Raw genomic sequence first — 18,921 nt, 5'->3', positions numbered from 1 at the left:
TTGCTCATTTTTCAAGATACTATCTTGTATACCTGAGCCCTGCTAGTATAACAGAATATCTTAAAGTCCTATTATTATACATAATTGAAGACTTCTCCACGTTAACTTGAATTATGAGACATCTCAGAAACCCCAGCGGGACGTCTATGCCAAGGCCATATAGTAAATTGTTATTGGACAGATGAGATTTTATATAAAATTCCAGAACTAGACTTATTTACGGAATTCAATTTATTTCATGGTGTAATATGTTGTGTTGGGGTGATATGAAGTAGCCCCCGATCTCTGGCAGCTTTTAGTAGCCTAAAGTAGATATATTAGTACAAATAGCGCTCGTGTAGATTATTTAATGTATAAAATTTTGGGTTATATTTGCTGGAATTTACTACTATAGGTAGTTATCGTGATTTATTGACAAGCATTCTAATTCATAGAAATTATAATTGTAATTTTTTTTTTTCCAAAATGCATTCATTCATCCAAATGTTCGAATTCAAAGAGGAACCCCAATGAAACAAACGGAAACGAAGGAGACAGCTTTGGATTTCCATTTGAAAACTCTCCCGCTTTTCTCTGTACCTTTACCCCTTCTTTCTATCTTCGTTTTTTAACTTCTCTTGTGGACTCTTCTGAGTACTTCTACAATATGGCGGAACCTCTGTGGACACCACATGGGGCAACTTGTTGCAGAAACACTCTGAAGAGCACTGAAGAGAAGCAGAGATAGAGAGGAACAAAGACAGGGAAGCAAAGACACAAAAGTGGTTGTTGGAGAAGGTCTGGGAGAGAGTGAGAGAATGATAGTGAGAGAGAGTGAATGAAAATGAGAAGAAGAAAAGTAATGTTCCTAAAAAGAAGCCCTCTTCTGCCCGAACTAAAATGCGGGAGTGGCTGCCGGAGCTGCCCTGGGTCTGGCCTGAGGTTAATACATCTCTGCGCCACATTTATAAAATTTGGTGCAAAATCTGTTCCAGCGGAAACTTACAACATGAAGTCAAAGCAGAGACGGTTAGGAAGCCAAATGATGTCCGATCTAAATTATAAATAAATGTTATTTCAGAGTAACATTTCCATAGATAATTTTTTTTAGTTAAATTGAGTACTAATCTTAATGTCAACATTTAGCATTCCGCAAAGTCAGAACATTCTTGGCAGAGATAAAATTTACCAATGAAAGAGAAACAATTACTGACGTTGGAAAATATTTTCCAAGTAGCGATATCTTTTTTTCACACGTTTTTTTTTTAAAAGAAGAGTTATACCGTCCTGAAATGAAATGGAATACATTTATCTTCTGCCATTCCATGGGTACAAAAAAAATGCTAAAATATTTCTTGTAAACTTTACTAACCAAGAAATCTAGATGAAGATATGAAAGACTACGGGACCTTTGCTTGTCTAAGGAAATTGACAAATAACGTTGAGGGTAATAAAAGCCATTATTTAAAAAAATAGATAATGCTGGTTAAACGTGAACATTTAAAAAAGATTATTGTAAAATTATTGCGTGAATTCACCTGCCCAGTGCTGACAGCCAACTATTGAAGGCATATTGCTTCTCTTTTTTAACTATATGAAATGTCTAAAATATACCTTTTTAACAGGAAGCCAGTTGTTGACTCTCTTATGAGGTCCACCTTCCATGGGACAAAAGCTTAAAAGGGCCCAGAACTTTGTCACCTCCCTTGGTGGTGGACTGGTCTGGGCCGGGGTCAGAATTTATATTGGTGGAACAAAGACCAAACATTTTCTCTTATCCTCTGTCAATGCTCAGTAGGTTTGAAACATTTCTTCACCTCTTTTTCTCTATGAATCTATCTGCATTATGCCACGGAGAAAGCCTTTTTCCTATTCTGCCAACGGGAGGAGAGGATGAAAAAGGAAGTTGCCAGGAGGAGAGGACGAAGAAAGAAGACAGGAGAAAGAAGACAGAAGACTTAAGAACCAGAAGATGCAGAGCTGTGGGACAGGGAGTCAGGGACACAGAAGCGGTCAGTGGAGAAGGAAGAGAGACGCTTACAAAGAGTAAAAGAGAGTAAATGAGTGTGTGAGAGAATGTGAATGAGAAAAAAATTCACACAAATTCATACGAATTTGGCAAATTTCTTTAAAATTTCTTTAAAATTTAAATTTGTACAAATTTGAACGCATAAATCTAGTTGTCACAGCAAACTAACAGTTGTAGGGAAAACTATCAGAAAAGTGACAGAAGATCTATGGAAGAAAATCAATAGATAAGACCATGTTCGTGTTACTTTCAGGTTCAATGTGGGCACCGTTTCGCTCCCTAGTTGCCAAACCTTTAGCTCTCTCTCTCATCCACACACAAGGTGCCCTGCCAGACATCCGTCTCCGGTGCCAGCCTCTGCTGGTTGATGAACGCTCTACCCATTTATAATTGAGATGGTGCAGCTGTGAATGTTCTGCAGAACCATTCATTATATGGATTAATGAAGCTCTGAAATTTCACAGCCACTCCGTTAAGCTTTCTCTCTCTACCCTTTTTCACAATATTTTATGTTTGTTAACCTCTGTCCAGATAATACTGCAATCAATACTCAGTGTATCTATCTGTCTATCCGTCTGTCGATCTATCTATCGCAATGTAATCTTATTTTCCAGGGGACACGGCCTGTTAAAACTATGAAAGTGAATTAGAGATTTTGTTTTATTTATATTTTAGCTTATTTTAATTATTCTTAATGTTACCCAACTGGGTTGCATTCAGCGGTCAATCTCTGTGTAGCCAAGGCCAGTGAAGGTTAGTAATGGTCACATAAAGCACTAAACATGAATGGGATAGGCAATCTAAGAAGAGACCAAGAAATAAGTCAGGCTAGATGGGCCAAAGGGGTCTGATCTACTCTTTTATCAATTGTGAACCTCATGGGCGTGATGTAAGAGGAAAAAGGGGAGGGATTATAGTAACCCGTCCCACTTTATCTAATCCTCGCCCAGTTTTAATAATCTCTCCCTTACATCCTGCTTGTTGCTCTTTATACAAATCCTTGTTTTAGTATGCTTAAAGTTCTTTTGGGGCATCAATAATACTATTGCCTAGCTGCCCCATGATGGGCCAAATTTAACCCGTTAAATCCTGCAATCCTCTAGAGGCCTTTTCTTTATCTGTATCAGGAATGCTGCGTTATCTATCAGCCCCAAAAGTATGACTACTTATATCACTCTGAAATGTTCACAAATAGTTTTTTTTTTCCATTAGCATTACATTACATCTTACATTATTTATCCCAAACCTCAGAACAGAAATGAATCTCGCATACGCTATTTCCATCAATTAAATGCGGTCCCAAATATATTTCCTTTTCTACATTCTCAAAACAAAATAACATGCCAAGTCCCCCTAATGCTTCTTTATTTTAAGCCCGCGTCTAGTTTTCGACATTAAGAAGGTTTTGGAATCTAAGGAATTATTGAGTATCAAAGCGATGATGGCTTCTATGCGGTTATTTAAAGATCTTCTAGTGCTTGCAGGTATTATAATGCACAAAGTTCTCTCCAGCCGGCTGCCTGTTACAGTTAATACTGATAATTGCAGTTATAAAGTCTGCTTTTTTTTTTTTTCTCCCGCTAAGAGATCTCTGGCAGAGAACGGAATTTGGGTTTGAAATATTGTGAATCGTGATAAGAGCTATAATGAGGTATGATCAACCTTGTTACCATATAAAGTGAGCAAGAGAAATTCTACCGTAGAGCATTTGTAGCGAGGCTTCATTCCGCCTGGAATAGCTCTTTATTCTAATCAGATGCAGGCCACATCTGCTGTACTTTACCTCTGAATAAAAATATTTTTTAATTGCCAGAATTCTTAAAGGATCAAAGGGAGTACTGCCCCAAAGGGTTAATAATGACTCAAACTTGTCCACATTCTTAATTTTCAGTCCCTTTCAAGGACACTTTGAGATACTTATGTTTCACTAAGGAATTAACCATCAAAAGGGAAAAATACTTTCTTACTAGATTATATAAAAATATTTTCATCAAATATAAAAAAACATTTAATTGGCTGTCTTGAACCACTAAGTAACATCAGGTATAAACCTGTTTTTTATTACAAACTTTTTCCTAACATTGGAACATTTCTTTGGTTTTATGGAAACTGCGCCATAAATGGTCAATGACTACATGAGGTCTCCCTAAATTTGTTGACTTCCCAACTTTCTTGACTTCTGAAACCTCTACAGAATAAAAGTCAAAAAGGTAAATCTGCATTTGCATATTTTTATTATTGCTGTAAATAACATATTTAGAGGAATTTAATTTAATTTCACATTAAATTATTATTATTATTATTATTATTATTATTATTATTATTTTGTCATATGACCGATGTTAGCATTGCACAAGGTAACATTTTACTACCATCCTATGATTTTTTTTTTACTATACATTTACCTTCTTAAGGACTAGATATATTATATAATAGATGTATCTACATGTTAACCCTTTACACTGTTCTATGCTAAGCACATTTTTGTCTCTAAAACATTGCAACAAAATAAAGCTAGTTTGTGTGCAATCAGTTTTTTTTTATATAAAAATGTATTGTCCCCTTCTTCTGTGTATATGTTTTCTCCGGTGTATGGAACATACAACACGTAGAAGTCAAAATTCTGTAAGTGCGTGAAGTTCAAGATCCAGACATTGTCTAGTTCTGCACTGCCCTCTGGTGGTAATATTATAGAAAGCATGGCTTTTCCATAATTCTTACAAAACAACAAGACTTACAGTTCCAGTAAACATGTAAAAGTTAATTTTAGGGAAAAAAAACCCATAGAATTCATAAAAAGTTTAAGGTACGTGATGGAGGCCATCCATGGAGAAAAAGCATTAATCCACACCTGAGTACCACAGCCAACTAGCTACTGTCTAGAACCGATCTAGAACCCAGTATTCCACCAACTAATGCTCACATTTGCAAATATTTACTCTCCTCATTCTGTGTTCCCTATGTTGAAAACATCATGGTTAATCTTCTCCGCCATGAGCCGGACTATTACTAAAACATTATAGTGATCTGGAAGACAGGCTCTTGCTTTACCTAGAACGTGCGCCCAATGGCCCAAACATTTTCGAATCAAGTTAGCCCTTTGGGGTAATTATCCCCGGACCCCTTTTTCACAGAGCATATGAAAATGAATGAAAGTTTTTGTTTGTCTTTTCCATATAAAACGTGTCAGCTGTTAAATGCTCTTTGCTTTGTTCACAAACCACTGAATACAAAGGTATTAATAGAAAACAAATATGTTGTTGAAATCCTGACTGAAAAACAAGGATAAATAAAAGAGAAATAATTCCATCACTTTGAAAAGCTCTTAAAAAGCATTATTGATGTGCAGACAAAACTTCAATTGATACCTACTGATTGCACTCGTCAGAGAAGCCTATTGTACGCGCAATGAAGTTATTGTGACAGTGACGTAGCTTAATGTTTATTAGCTTGCTTCTTGTGTCTGGAGAAAAAAAATAACAAACAGAAACAAATGATGGAATCTAACAGTTTGCTGTTCACTATATATAACGTGACCCAAATCTGTGGGCTTTCTTCTGGCCTCCCGGAGCACTTCAGCAAGGGGCTGGAGCCACAGGGACAGCCTCTCCCCCATTCCTCTAATCGGGGGGAACGGTGTGTGTCAAGAGGCCCCGCCCCTTTGCAGAAGTGCTCCGGGAGGCCTGGTTCACGGAGAAGTGAACGAAGAAAGAAGACAAGAAGAGGCAAGAGAATAAGCCGGGCTGTGGGGAAGGAGACAGGGACACAGCGGTGGTCGGCAGAGAAGGTAGGGAAACATTGAGAAAGAGTGTGAGAGAGAGTGAGAGAATGTTTATTAGAGTGAGAGAGTGAATGAGAGTGTGAGAGAATGTTAATTAGAGTGTGAGGGAGTGTGAATATGCAAGAGTGTGAATGAGTGAATGAGTGCGAGTGACAGCATTTCCGAAGGCAGGAACCTTAATTTGTTGTCAGAAAATGAATGGACCAAAAACAAAAACAAAAATTTGCCCGTTTTTGGTCCATCTGCACATATCTAGTAATTAACCATGTCATAGATTCCCCAGCACGTTGTACGTCAGCTTTTGATATGCGTTTAAAGTATATTTCATGTATGTGGCTTATTTCTCATGTGAGTCCAGAATTTTATGGGACGTTGCTTTAAATTTTAGACTAGACCTTTCATTCGCTGAACGTTTTGATTGAAATGAATAGTTGAGTTTGACGATGTCACAACACCCAGAACAAATACCCCCAAATGACTCATTTTGACACATTCATATGCATATTGTCTTTTTTTCTGATGGAAATAATGCTAATTAGGCGATTGCTACAGTATCTTCTGCCGGCAAACATCTGTAGGATATTATCTTGAACGCGAAGCGATGCTTGAAGCTCGAGCGCTGGCTTCACAGCGTTATATGTGTTTTAAAAGAGATTTGTCGTGGGAAAAGTTTGGTTACAAATTCAAAGGTCAGGGATGGTAACTGAAGACATTGAAAGGGTCGTAACGGGAGGGCGGAAGAGGCCAGATCATTAGGAAAATGAGGGATACAGAGATGAAGATGATCTGAGAAAGATACGGGAGAAGGGACACCCTCAAGAGCTTTATATCGAGATAAAGTGCATCTAAGGGATAAGTGGACGAGGGGAAGGGTGTAAATAATTGTGAAGACGGAGAAGGATTGTCTAGAGCCGAATTATCTATAGCATACCCCTTATGAATCAGGACACTTGTCCTGGGGAACTTCACAAGAGGCAGTGAGTGGCAGGATCAGTATAGAAGTAGATGGGGCAGCCCACTTTACCGAAAAAGCCTACTCAAGGTTTTCATCTGGGATATACAAGGCCACATGGGCGCTGCAACTGCGGGACCATGGGGCAGCTACTTGGAACAGAGGCAGAGTGTCTGAAAATCAGGACTGTCTGGTGAAAACCTGAACTGTTGGAAGTTATGTATACAGCTCCTGTGAGTTGTGACGCTGACAATTAAGAGGTTTGGTGACATTTTAATACGAGTAGAGCCAAGTCCAAGCATAAAATGTTCAGGCAAATCATTTTAGGACCAAAATGATGCTAAAATAGTGTTTTTAAGTAAAGTTGAAATGTGTCACTGAAGCATTATTGTTTCAGTCGCATGAATCCGAGTGAGTTTTAAATGAAAGTGGGAAAGGAGCTAAAGAGCTTATCATTTTAAAAAGCCTGCATTTAATAACCACCCTTCACTTTTGTGGCAAATGGCAGGTAAAAGAAAAAAATCTATATCCGAGCTCAGACAATAAAAATGGAGAAGTGCTATATATATATGGAGGAGGAGGACAGAAACACAAAGGAGAAAGGAACAGGAGGGGTAAAGAAAATGGGATTGGGTACTGAAATGGTGACGAGAGGGTTGGAGGGACATAAAATGGGCGTATAAAGTGAGAGAGGTCACAAAAAGATGGTGGGGCCTCCTGAGAAAGTTGGGTGAGGAAAATAAAATGGAGGAGAAATCGTTAGATCGCTAGGAGATCGGGTTGAGAGGGAGATGAAATAAAAAGATGATTGGGGAGGAGGAGGCAAAATAGAGACGGGAAGGGTGAGGGGAAAAGGTTGGAGCGAACAAATCAGAAGAAATGGTTAATGTGAAATGAAGCCAAGGGTGCACCAGAAATGGGGTGAGATGGGGCCAGGATCTTCAGTTTGAAAAAAGGTCCCACAAGTGGCCTTGCTTGGGGAGTACATTGGATTCTCAATGCAAAGCTCCACATAAATAGACAACACACCAGACTGCCCCATGGGAAATGGGACAGTTTGGAGGTATGCAGTGGGAGTGGCCATGAAAATTCCCCATTTTTATAATACAGAATTATCCCCTATTTTTAAGTTATTGATTGTTGTTGATTGGTTCAGGCAGCCTTTGTAGGACTGGATGAGAAAAAGAGACAGAACTTCAAGATAATTGTTTAGATAACGCTGGCTCTGCCACCGACTGCCACCGACCCCAACATGTGAGATTTCAAACCAAATGTCACCAAAACACATGCAGCGATGGACGAAATACAAAGTCTAGTCTTTGATACGCCGAATGTTCCTAACAAGTGCAAAAAAATGCGTGACTTTTCACATTAGCCAAATTTCACTGGTGATATTTAACATTTTTAAAGTGCGGAATGACCTTTACTAGGTATTTCTGAGGGGATTCATGAGAAAAAAGCAATTATTAAAGAAATATTACTTTAATAACTATATTATATATTAAATACAAAATGTAATGGTTGGGTGGATGCCCCTGTCCACATTGCTAATTATTTTTTACATTTTATATATAATATAGAGTATTATTTATCTTTAAAGTAATATTTCTTTATTTCTCTGTTCCGGCCTGGGGGATGAAGGGAGAAAAGTTGCCCCGCTGGTCAGTCCAAATTCTGGAAACAATGGTGGCCTGACATGGGCCAACTCGCTGTGGATGGCAGGAGTGCTGTAAGTGAGTGATTGTGTGAGAGAGAGAGAGTGTGTACTCGGTAGGACGAGGGGCCAAGGGGGGGGGCTCTTTGCTTTGGTTACCCTCCTGGGCCAAAAGGGGCCGGCCATTCTCTGAGATTTACCCAAAGCCCCTTCATTTCTAAATCGATCATATAACTTTGTTGCGTTTAAATTTGATGAAAAAAATGAAAGTTTTGATATTTTGTTTCCAAACGAACATCTGCAACCTAGACAAAAAAACATATTATACATGCAATTATAGTGTAATTGTTTCCGAGACGGGCCGAGGAAGACAGAGCTTTACTCTTACAAACTGTGACCCATATATATATATATATATGTAAGTATAAGATATAATGTATATATTTAGATAACAGAGATGGTATGATTGAGAATGGAAGATAATTCATGTATTAATGTCTGGATGAAATGAATATAAATTTAAACAATTTGGAGGTATGTAATATAAAGGGACGTTGAAAAATCTAAATATAATACATTTTATATTAACCGTCTTTCAAGAATTAGAATTTAAGAATAATGTATCATTTTGCAGCAGCTGCACAGTAATTAGCAATAAATATGTTTTTTTGGGGAATCTGAAATTAGAGAAGCATAAGGTTAGAATATTCTTCTGGCACTTAAAGGGTTATAAAAAAAATAAACAGCATATTTCTCCAGCTGCTCGACATCATTGTAATAAGCATAATGGGAGTTGCAGTGCTGTAGTAGCTGGGAGTTTTAGCGCTAACTAAGAATGGTTGGAGTTGTAACCCACAAGCTGGAAAACACAAGGGTTAATTCATCACTGTCTGGCCACGCGTCGGCCTTCACCAAGTGACACAGATTTTTCGGTAACGAAGGCAGCCGTGTCCCAGGGAGAAAAGGTGTGGGGGGGTGGGCAGTACCTGCGCATCCCAGAAACTCGATTTAAAAAGCTCGAGGACGAATAAGAAGGCCACATTCTGAGAAAATTCACAAGCGGTTAATGCAAAAACCTCAGTGATTTTTTTTTTCTGAGTTTTTTCTGAACTGGTTATCTGAAGCTCAGCTCCCAGCCTGTAGCCATCAGTGACTTCTTATAGCAAAATTATCATCGGTTCCCCTCAAACTGATTTCCATGTTGATGACAGACTGAAGAAAAAGAAGAAGGAGTAGAAGGAGAAGAAGAAGGAGGAGGAGGATGAGAAGGAGAAGAAAAAGAAGGAAGAGGAGGATAAGAAGGAGAAGAAGAAGGAGGAGGATGAGAAGAATAAGAAGGAAGAGGAGGATGAGAAGGAGAAGAAGAAGAAGAAGGAGGAGGAGGAGGAGGATGAGAAGGAGAAGAAAAAGAAGGAAGAGGAGGATGAGAAGGAGAAGAAGAAGAAGAAGGAGGAGGATGAGAAGAATAAGAAGGAAGAGGAGGATGAGAAGGAGAAGAAGAAGAAGGAGGAGGAGGAGGAGGGTGAGAAGAATAAGAAGGAGGATGAGAAGGAGAAGAAGAAGATGAAGGAAAAAGGAGGAGAACAAATTAAAAGGAGGAGGAGACCAAGCAGGAGAAGAATAAAAAGGAGGAGAAGGAGGAGAATAAGAAGAAAATGAAGGGGAGAAAAAGAATAAAAAGGAGGAAGAGAAGGATAGAATAATATTATGAGCAACCTCAAAGAAATGACCACCGATTGTATAAAATAGTTTGCAAGTGAGTTTAAGTTGTCACTCTAGTCCTAGTCGGCCTCGGTCGGACATGCGAGTGTCCATGTCTGGGCAGACCGAGACATGTCATTAACACTGATGGCAAAAGGTCAGCTTTGGTTTCTTTTCCAGTCATTTCCAGCAAATTTCCAATATGGTAGCCCCGAAACATAGCCCTGCCCCTTATGTATTCATACTACTAGAAAATCCATAGAAGGAACACAGTAAAGATCCAGTCAATGAGTAAATAATACCAAAGGTTCTTGGTTGGCCAGACAAGCTGCTTTGTTTGAAATTATTATTAAAACGCACCCAAAAAAATTTGGACAAGTGGCTCAAAATCTTAAAATCAAAAAATGTTTGAATTTTTTTGCGAAAATGCAACAGATAAAGAAGTCCCCAGAACACAAAGAGTTATTTTGTGCTTTTACTGTTATGAAATTCGAACTATCCTTGAACTAGGGACACTTGCATCATATTTATATTTATTTAATATATTATATTATAAATATAAATGGATAATCTAAATTAAATTGCAGAGCGGCTGCTTTAATGGATTTTGCCAACATTTGGATGCCCAATTTAACACCGGAAAGGTCAGTGGAGCACGGAGAGTTCTCATTAGGGTGGCAATAATTTGGGTAACACAATGCGACAAGACTAAAAAAAAAATATATATATATATAATTTTTAAATTTTCTGACATTCTTGATTAAAGTTTATAAAAAATAATGTAAAAAATCTTTAAAAATAATCTAAAGCAAAATCTTAAAATATCAGAAAAGTGTTTTTTTTACAAAAAAAATAAAATCATTTTTAAAGGAACATTTTATATATTATTTTTGTTGCTACAGAGGACAGATTTACACAGCCGTAGTAACAATTTAGGATGTTGGTTCCTCTCCACGAAGTTGACGCAGAATAAAGAGTTTTTCATGTGATAATGAAATTAAAGAAATGATTCTATACGGTCCGTCTTGCGTTACCACCGTAAAGATTAAATATTTGGAAAGGCGTTTGCGTAAAAGCATTTTCGTTTTAGGACTTCGCAAACCCACAGGAATAAGAATAAGGGATCAATGGTTATTTTTAACCGACAAAGAACTTAATTGGTAGGCTGGGTCCTGCCTAATGGTTTGCTGATTTCCCCTCTCACACCAGCTACCCCATCATCGCAGGGTAATTGAATGATAATTGCACATCTCCAAGTGGCTAACACGACGCACCTGCTGAACGCGTAAAATTAGAGCTCCACAAAGGACGAGCGTCGTGCTTTTCCTCGAACAGAGCTCTTAACAACATAAAAACAAGGAAATTTGGCTCCGCATGCATTGCTATATTCCTATGCCAATATATATTCTCCATATATATATATATATATATATATACACAGTATATGTATATATACACAGTATATGGGTGATCGTTCGAGTAGTTGAAATATTACATAAGGCCTAAATTCTCCTAATACCCCGTTTCATGAACACATTCCTTCCTATATAATTATTATTGTTATTTTTATTATTATTTTATTATTATTTTTTCAATTACTCATTATATTTATTTATTATTTATTTATTATTTTCGTAATTTTTACATGTTTGATATTACAGAATGCTATATATAAGTACTGGATAGAAACAACCTGTTGGGAGCCTTTTAGTTAGGCTAATAAATTGACAGATAATTATCCTTTTAGGCGATTACCCACCATTCTAAAGTTTCCTTACCAGTGAGAGCTGTAAAGATTTGGAATTCACCATTTAAGTTTTTTCGCTATCAAATAACACAGGGGATAAATACAGAAAAAGGCTACACTCACAGGATCGTTGTCAAATATTTGGGATAAAAATATTCAGAAACAAATTCTTCGCCAATGCATCTTTCCCGGATTATAATTTCTTAATTAAGAAATTAATATTTCTGAATTTAAAGGCTGCCATTATGATTTCCATAAGAGTGAACTTAATTGCATCCGAGATCAGATTTCTAAGGTTCCTTTGAAGCAGGCAATAAACATTTGCTATCAGATGAGGCTACTTTGAGGCTCCTTTAATGTAACAGTGTGCCGTATGCTAATTCCATTAATTACTGTCTATAATTAGAGACATGACTAAACTCCTGCAGTCAGTAGATAGCGCACAAGAAATACATTGTAGCCAGTGAGAAAGTAACGCAAATGTCCACGGTCTGTTTAAAGTAAGCCTTGGAGAGAATTACATTTTAGCACGTAGGGGAATGGCCTCATGCCTTGTGCTGGGGAATGAATGTAGCCGAGATGTCATTGGTGCATGTGGTTGTGATGTAATGCCTTGCATCACGTAATAATAGTGTTGTGATGTAGTAATTGTTAACTTATTTTGAGTCTTGGTATGTCCCCTGTCCTACCAAGACATTTTGGACAATGCTTTGCTTCCAACTTTGTGGGGACAGTTTGGGAAAACCCTTTTCTATCCCAGCGTGACTGAGGCCCGTCACACAAAGCGAGCTCCATAAAGACATGGTTGGATGCGTTTGGGGTAGAAGAACTTGACCGGCCGCACAGAGCCCCGACCTCAACCCCATTGAACACCTTTAGGATGAACTGGAACGGAAATTGCAAGCCGGGCATCTCGTCCAACATTAGTGCCTGACCTCACAAACGCTCTACTGGATGAATGGGCAAAAATTTAGAATGTGATGTCATAAAATTCCATGTTGGTGTCCAAATACTTTTGTCCATATAGTGTGTATGTATGTGTATATATATATATATACAATTTTAATCTGTAGACACCGTTATGTAGGTTTAATGCAATCTGAATGGTGAAATATAGGATTAGGAAAAATACAGAATAGCAGACCTGCTCCAGAGTATCGATAACCCAACCGTCACACAGTAAGTTGTTTGTCTTTACCACACTCATTATATTTCTAGGTCTCCCTATGTAATCAGCTTTTTTTCTACATGGTCGATCATACATGCACTTTACTATCCCTATCAGCTTCCCTTTTGTTTCCCGGTTCTACTAAACTTCAGTTTCAAAGTTCCTTCTTTGTGTAAGGTGAAGAGATCACTTTCCACCTGGAACTCAGTACGTTCCCCACGATTCTGTTCATACTTCTGCAGGAGTGCACACAGGACGACGAATAATTTATATTCCGCTCCATTAAGTTTTACGTTAAAATAAATACAGAAATAAGGCAAGTCCCTCGACTTTCGCACCCAACAAGGTAAAGCCAATCATTTCAAAGCCAAGCCTAGGAGAAAACCCCAAGATCATCAAGTTTGCTTCGAATGATTAAAAAAATACATGCAAAATAAGAACATTTTAGCAATAGATTATTATTTGTGAGCTAGAAGGAGACCACTCCCTTCTTAATTCTTCAGCCAATAACAATGCACCTCTGATACACGGAACTCCGGCATAAATCGGTCACTCAATGACCAGAATCGACATTTTTTTTTATGTTCTTGAGAGCTGCTTTTAATAAGATAATAAAAGCATCAAAAATCACCGGGATTTATGAGAAACTTTTTTTTTTTCCCTGAGCATTTGCCAAACTTGCGCTGATTAAGCCCATGTGTTTCCTAGGTGATAAGCTTTTCATTTTTTTGTTGGAGACTTCTGAAATTCGGCATACAAAGATTAATCCTCCCCAGAGAAGTCAGCCTTCTTTGAGTAATTTCCGTACATTTAGATGCAATAATTAGTTGGTTGATATTTTTCCCTTGGTTTTTTCACTCTTCTTTTTTTTTATGCATCAGAAGATATGGGATTTCATTTATCAAACTGTGATAGTAAGAATTTTTTTAAATAAATCTATATCATGAATAATCATATATTACATTTTTCTATCATAATGCAACATATTTTAAATGCAATAAAAAAGATATGTCCCTGAACGCTGATGGTTATAGCCATAGAAACGTTCTACGTGGGCCATTGTATATTTCAGACAAAATGAGTTAAATATGTAAAAAGTCTTACAAATCCCTCCTCATACAGTAACCATTACCAAGTAAACCCTAAATCACGTCCCCTTCGCATGTTTCTTGGTCAGATACTATTTTTTTATGATAATGGTGCACTGCGTCTATGGATTGACTACTGGTTGGAATCTATAGGTCAACCCAACTGTGTATGTACAGGTCGCTGATGTGCCCCATTCCAGAGGGCAGGTTATCGCGTGTAGGCTGTGGGGGGGGGGTATGTTAAATGAACAGGATGGGGTATTTCTACATATGTGGTCTTCAGCTGGCCTTCCATGAATTGGATGATGTCCCACCACACCTAAGGAGAACTACCCAAAGAGTCCAAAATCCAATCCACCCTACCGGTAAACATAGAACCATTGGTATAGGAAGAAGAAAGAGAATAGAAGTGATTAATTTGAGTTACAATTTACTTGGAGATGATATTTATTAATTGTGAGGAACACCTGTATTGAATAAATCCCTCGGGAGAAGTTCATAATATGTTTGTTAAAAAAAAGACAATCAATTAAGCTAACAAGCCTTTTCTCCAATTACTCCTGGTGAGTTCAATAACGTGACTCATTATCTTGCCTCGGAAATCTTGGAATGTACCGTTTATGTCAAACATTGTCAGGGGCTTGGACTCGGAAATGTCCAGAAAGATTTCGCATTCACTTTTCGATTGACTTTGGTGACGGATATGGATAAATGACTCTGTAGGCTTAGAGTTTGCATGACAGGCGTCAAACCACCAACATCATTCTTCTAAATTCTTTCAGATTCTTCTAGGTTCTTTTCAAGGGGATTTTTTTAGCCAATGTAAATGATGAATTTACTTCCCATGCAGAGCAAAACGAGGAGCCAGGTCTTGCCCGTACCCATCCCCGGGCACATTCAATGGTGTTCATGGAATTATGCTTCTGCTCTAAACTTCAAACAAATGTTTCAATTGGTCTGGTGATTCACTAGGAACCGAGAGGGTATAATTACATCCAACTAGAATGTACACTTGTAGGATTTATTTTAAAGACCGTAGTAAGCAGCCTCTCCTTGGTGTTTTGCATGTTTTTAGCAAATGATTTTTGAATGAATGTGTACGTGAATACCGAACCAGAAATGTATAATTAATAAGGGGTGAGTTGTACATATACAAAAAATCCGGTTACCTATGATTGCTACTTGTATGGCAGTCTTTGGAGAATCAACTCAGGGGTTCAATGAGAGTCAGATTTCCTTTGCATGAAAAGTCAAGTTGGTTCTTCAACTCCATTCGTTTAGAGCTAAAGATGAAAAGTTTTACCTCTTTGTGGTTCTTCTGACATTTAGGCCCTTAATAAAAGGTGCCCTTTGTCACATTTACTTCAAAGGTTAGTTGTACCTACTGCTGTCCTTCAACATGTAGAGTAGACTTCTTCACATGGACCAAGAATGATTCAGATTATGTTTTTATTTCATTTTTGATCCATTAGTTTTCGGACCAAAAATTAGTTCGGACCAAACCTTAGTTTGGACAAAATTTTGAAGGTCTTTTTTAAACAAAATGAATTGTTACTCTTCCTCTGTCACACTCTTTCTTTCAATGTCTCCCTAGCGTCTCTGAATCGCCACAGCCCCACTTTTTGTTCTCAGCTTCTTCTTTGCTTTATCTGCTTCTTAATTTTCCTTTCTTCTCCTCTGATCTGTAGTATTACCCTGGCCTCCTGGAGCACTTCCGCATCAGGGCAGAGCTTCAGCACCACGGGGACAATCTCTCCCCCATTCCTCCAACAGAGGGAAAAGGTTGTCCCTGTGGTGTACGAAGAGGCTCAGCTCTGATGCAGAAGTGCTCCAGGAGACCCATATAATGCAGCAGATCACAGGAGAACAAAGAAGAATGAAGGAGCAGAAAACACAAAGAAGGAGAAGAAGTAGAGAACAAGAAGCGTGATTTGTTGGGACCTCCTCCTCATTTTTAGACATTTGTACAAATTAATAATTTAGGCTAAAGTTGCACAAGTCTAGTTCATAGCCATGGTAACCCTGCATAATACCCAGACTATTACATTACCCCTCATTTATTCTACATCTACCATAATGTACAACATTTGTAACATACTTACAAAGTATCACAGATCTTGGACCATTTTCTATGTATTAACAATAAAATATGAGGTAGGCTTTCAACCACCTGCCTTTTTTTACAGATACTTCACCTTTATCATTTCGCGCTCATATAAAAAATGTTACATGAACAAGCCTCTCGTGGGTAATTGTTTCACAAAAGCTGAACTTCAATAAAGCAGATTTTAAATCAGGTTCCTACTCCGTAACACTTATCTCGACATGCAGACTTCCTCTACTGGACTACTTGCTATAAGATTTGGTTAATTGAAGAAATATTATGTATCCAATACTACAAATGTATCCGTATTCTCCCTCGCTTCCTACCTCTACCCTTATTATCTGCCTTTCCTCAACCACAATGACATTTTGGTTGAGTTACCATTCAAGTTTCATCCTATAATCACAATCATAGGGAAGCTAAGAACATAAATAATTAATAATCTTTAGGTCAGCGGCCCGTATGACTCTCGAGATCATGAGACCTATTAAATAATCTATGACGAGAATCTCTGTTTAGAGTGTTGCGGAAACTTGAAAAGTGAGCCGTCCGCCCCGCTCGTCTCAGAAAGAAATAACTTTTTGAGGACAATGAGCTACTTAAGAATTAGGAGATCTACATTAAGACATCCAAAGTTCTCCAGTTGGGAGTTCTAACATTACAGGGCTTTTATTGGGAAAGATCAGACTGTCTTTTGGGGATAAACTCTCAGCTTTGAGCTCTAGGGAGAGTCTTGCCACCTGGTCTAGCACATTGTTGGCCAAAAGATACATTTTATCATCTACTCAATCAAATTTAGAGCACCCAATGAGGTTCAGCCAGAGTTGAACCCATAGAGAAACAGTATGGATATTGTTGACATCGCACAATTCTGTCTATATGTGGTATCGCCCCACTTTCTCTTAACCAACATTGACGTTCTTGTTTGCCCATTGACACTTGGTGGTAAACCCATCTTACTTCCGAATTGCCACCCAGGTGCCACAGAGTCTCATTTGGGTTAAAATGCGGTGCAGTCCCACTGATTCAGCTCTTTACTAAGCAAAATAGCCATGAAAATTTAGATCGGACTCGCCAGACTTGTGTTACTTTGGCGTAGTGGCCATATATGGCCATATTGGGTGACGGAATCCCCGATATTTATGCCGCAGTTATATTTTTTTTTAATGACATGCAAATTGCACCTGATAATTTTCTCACTGTAATGACAGTACGATTTGAAAAATATATTATTATGAATTATTTTGCCCAAAACAGTAAGTAGTATTACTTCTATGGCTGACCCCAAGAAAACGCACTTTTATATAAAATTAAATATATCTTTGGCACAGCTAACCTTGCATAATGTTATGATATGTTGTAATATTCTCTCTGGCGCTCAAAGGGTAAAGTCAAGAACCCGCATGAAAATACATCGCTACGAACGCAGAAAATGCAGAAGAAGCCCCGGCTGCTAAGAAAATGTGATTAATGCCATATGACGGGTTCTGAACTTTCCGTTGAGATGCGTTCTGCATTTCTCCGTCCCTACTGGCAATGGGTGTCATGTGACCTGCAGATATCACCACGAATAACAGTCAGAAAGATAAACCGTGACATTGTTCAGCCAACCAATGATGTTCCTTCGTTGCCGTTCCGCTCCAATAGAGGCCGCGTACGGACACATAATACGGAAACCGGAGGGGGTGAGAGCAGAAACCCAAAAACCGAAATCGGGAAGGGCTAATAAAAAAATCGATCAAAATAAAAACGCTGCCCTAGAAGTATTATCAGAAAATGAGGGCAGATTATAGAGGGGTGGTTGGGATGTCGGAACAGGATGGTATCCAATTATCCAGCAAGGAGCCATCGCTTCTGTCTGTCTTATGAACATGTCTACCCAAATGCTCCTCATCATTAAGATTCAAGCAAGACACTTCTCTCCAGCCATTCTGACGATAATGATGATGACGATAACGATGATAACGATGATGACGACGATGATGATGATGATGATGATGACGAAACCTTGAGGACATAAGACGAAGGGCTGGTGCTAAAACATCATTATTATGGCAGATGTCCATCAATGGCCCTCGTACCTCCAGCCTTCTTTAAGGATGATTGTGTAAAAGACCTGAGCTCCTGCAGATCTTCATGGCTCACAAACATTTTAATCTTATTTTTCTGCTCTTCTTAACAAAAAAAAAAAACCCAACACTGTGATATATATTTTGGGTTCATAAGATATTCTGCAGCTGATGAGCTTTTCTGGGTTATTCTCCATGGAATAAACATATGATTTCCTATCTGTGTCAAACGGTTAAAGGTTTAAAATATGGTAAAAGCAGTGAACCGGGTGATATTTACTAAGCGACCATAAGTCAGAAAGATCTGTCATTTATAAAATAATTTGCGTTATTCTGTGGATTCTGCATAATCACAAGTTTTATCTTAAAAATATATATTACTGGTATATCCGAATTATCATTGTTTGGTGATCTCGCCTTCTATACAGGACAGACTCTATATGTGTACCCGATTTCTGTAACCTAGAACACACTGACCACGAAGGACTACAACTCACATCATCCACATGATATGTGTCACAGTCCAGAGCTGGAGGAACGCTAGAACTTGCTTATCTCTGATACAAAGTGAATGCTTTGTTTTGGCTTCAAACTAATTAAAGAACTAAATCCCTTTACCCGAAATCGCTGTCTCTTCTGGTGCCGAGGA

This window comes from Sceloporus occidentalis, unplaced genomic scaffold (assembly GCF_023333645.1).
Source record: "Sceloporus occidentalis isolate IW3139 unplaced genomic scaffold, rSceOcc1.0.p SCAF_183, whole genome shotgun sequence".
Lineage (NCBI taxonomy): Eukaryota > Metazoa > Chordata > Lepidosauria > Squamata > Phrynosomatidae > Sceloporus > Sceloporus occidentalis.
Note: the sequence above shows the minus strand (reverse complement) of the source record.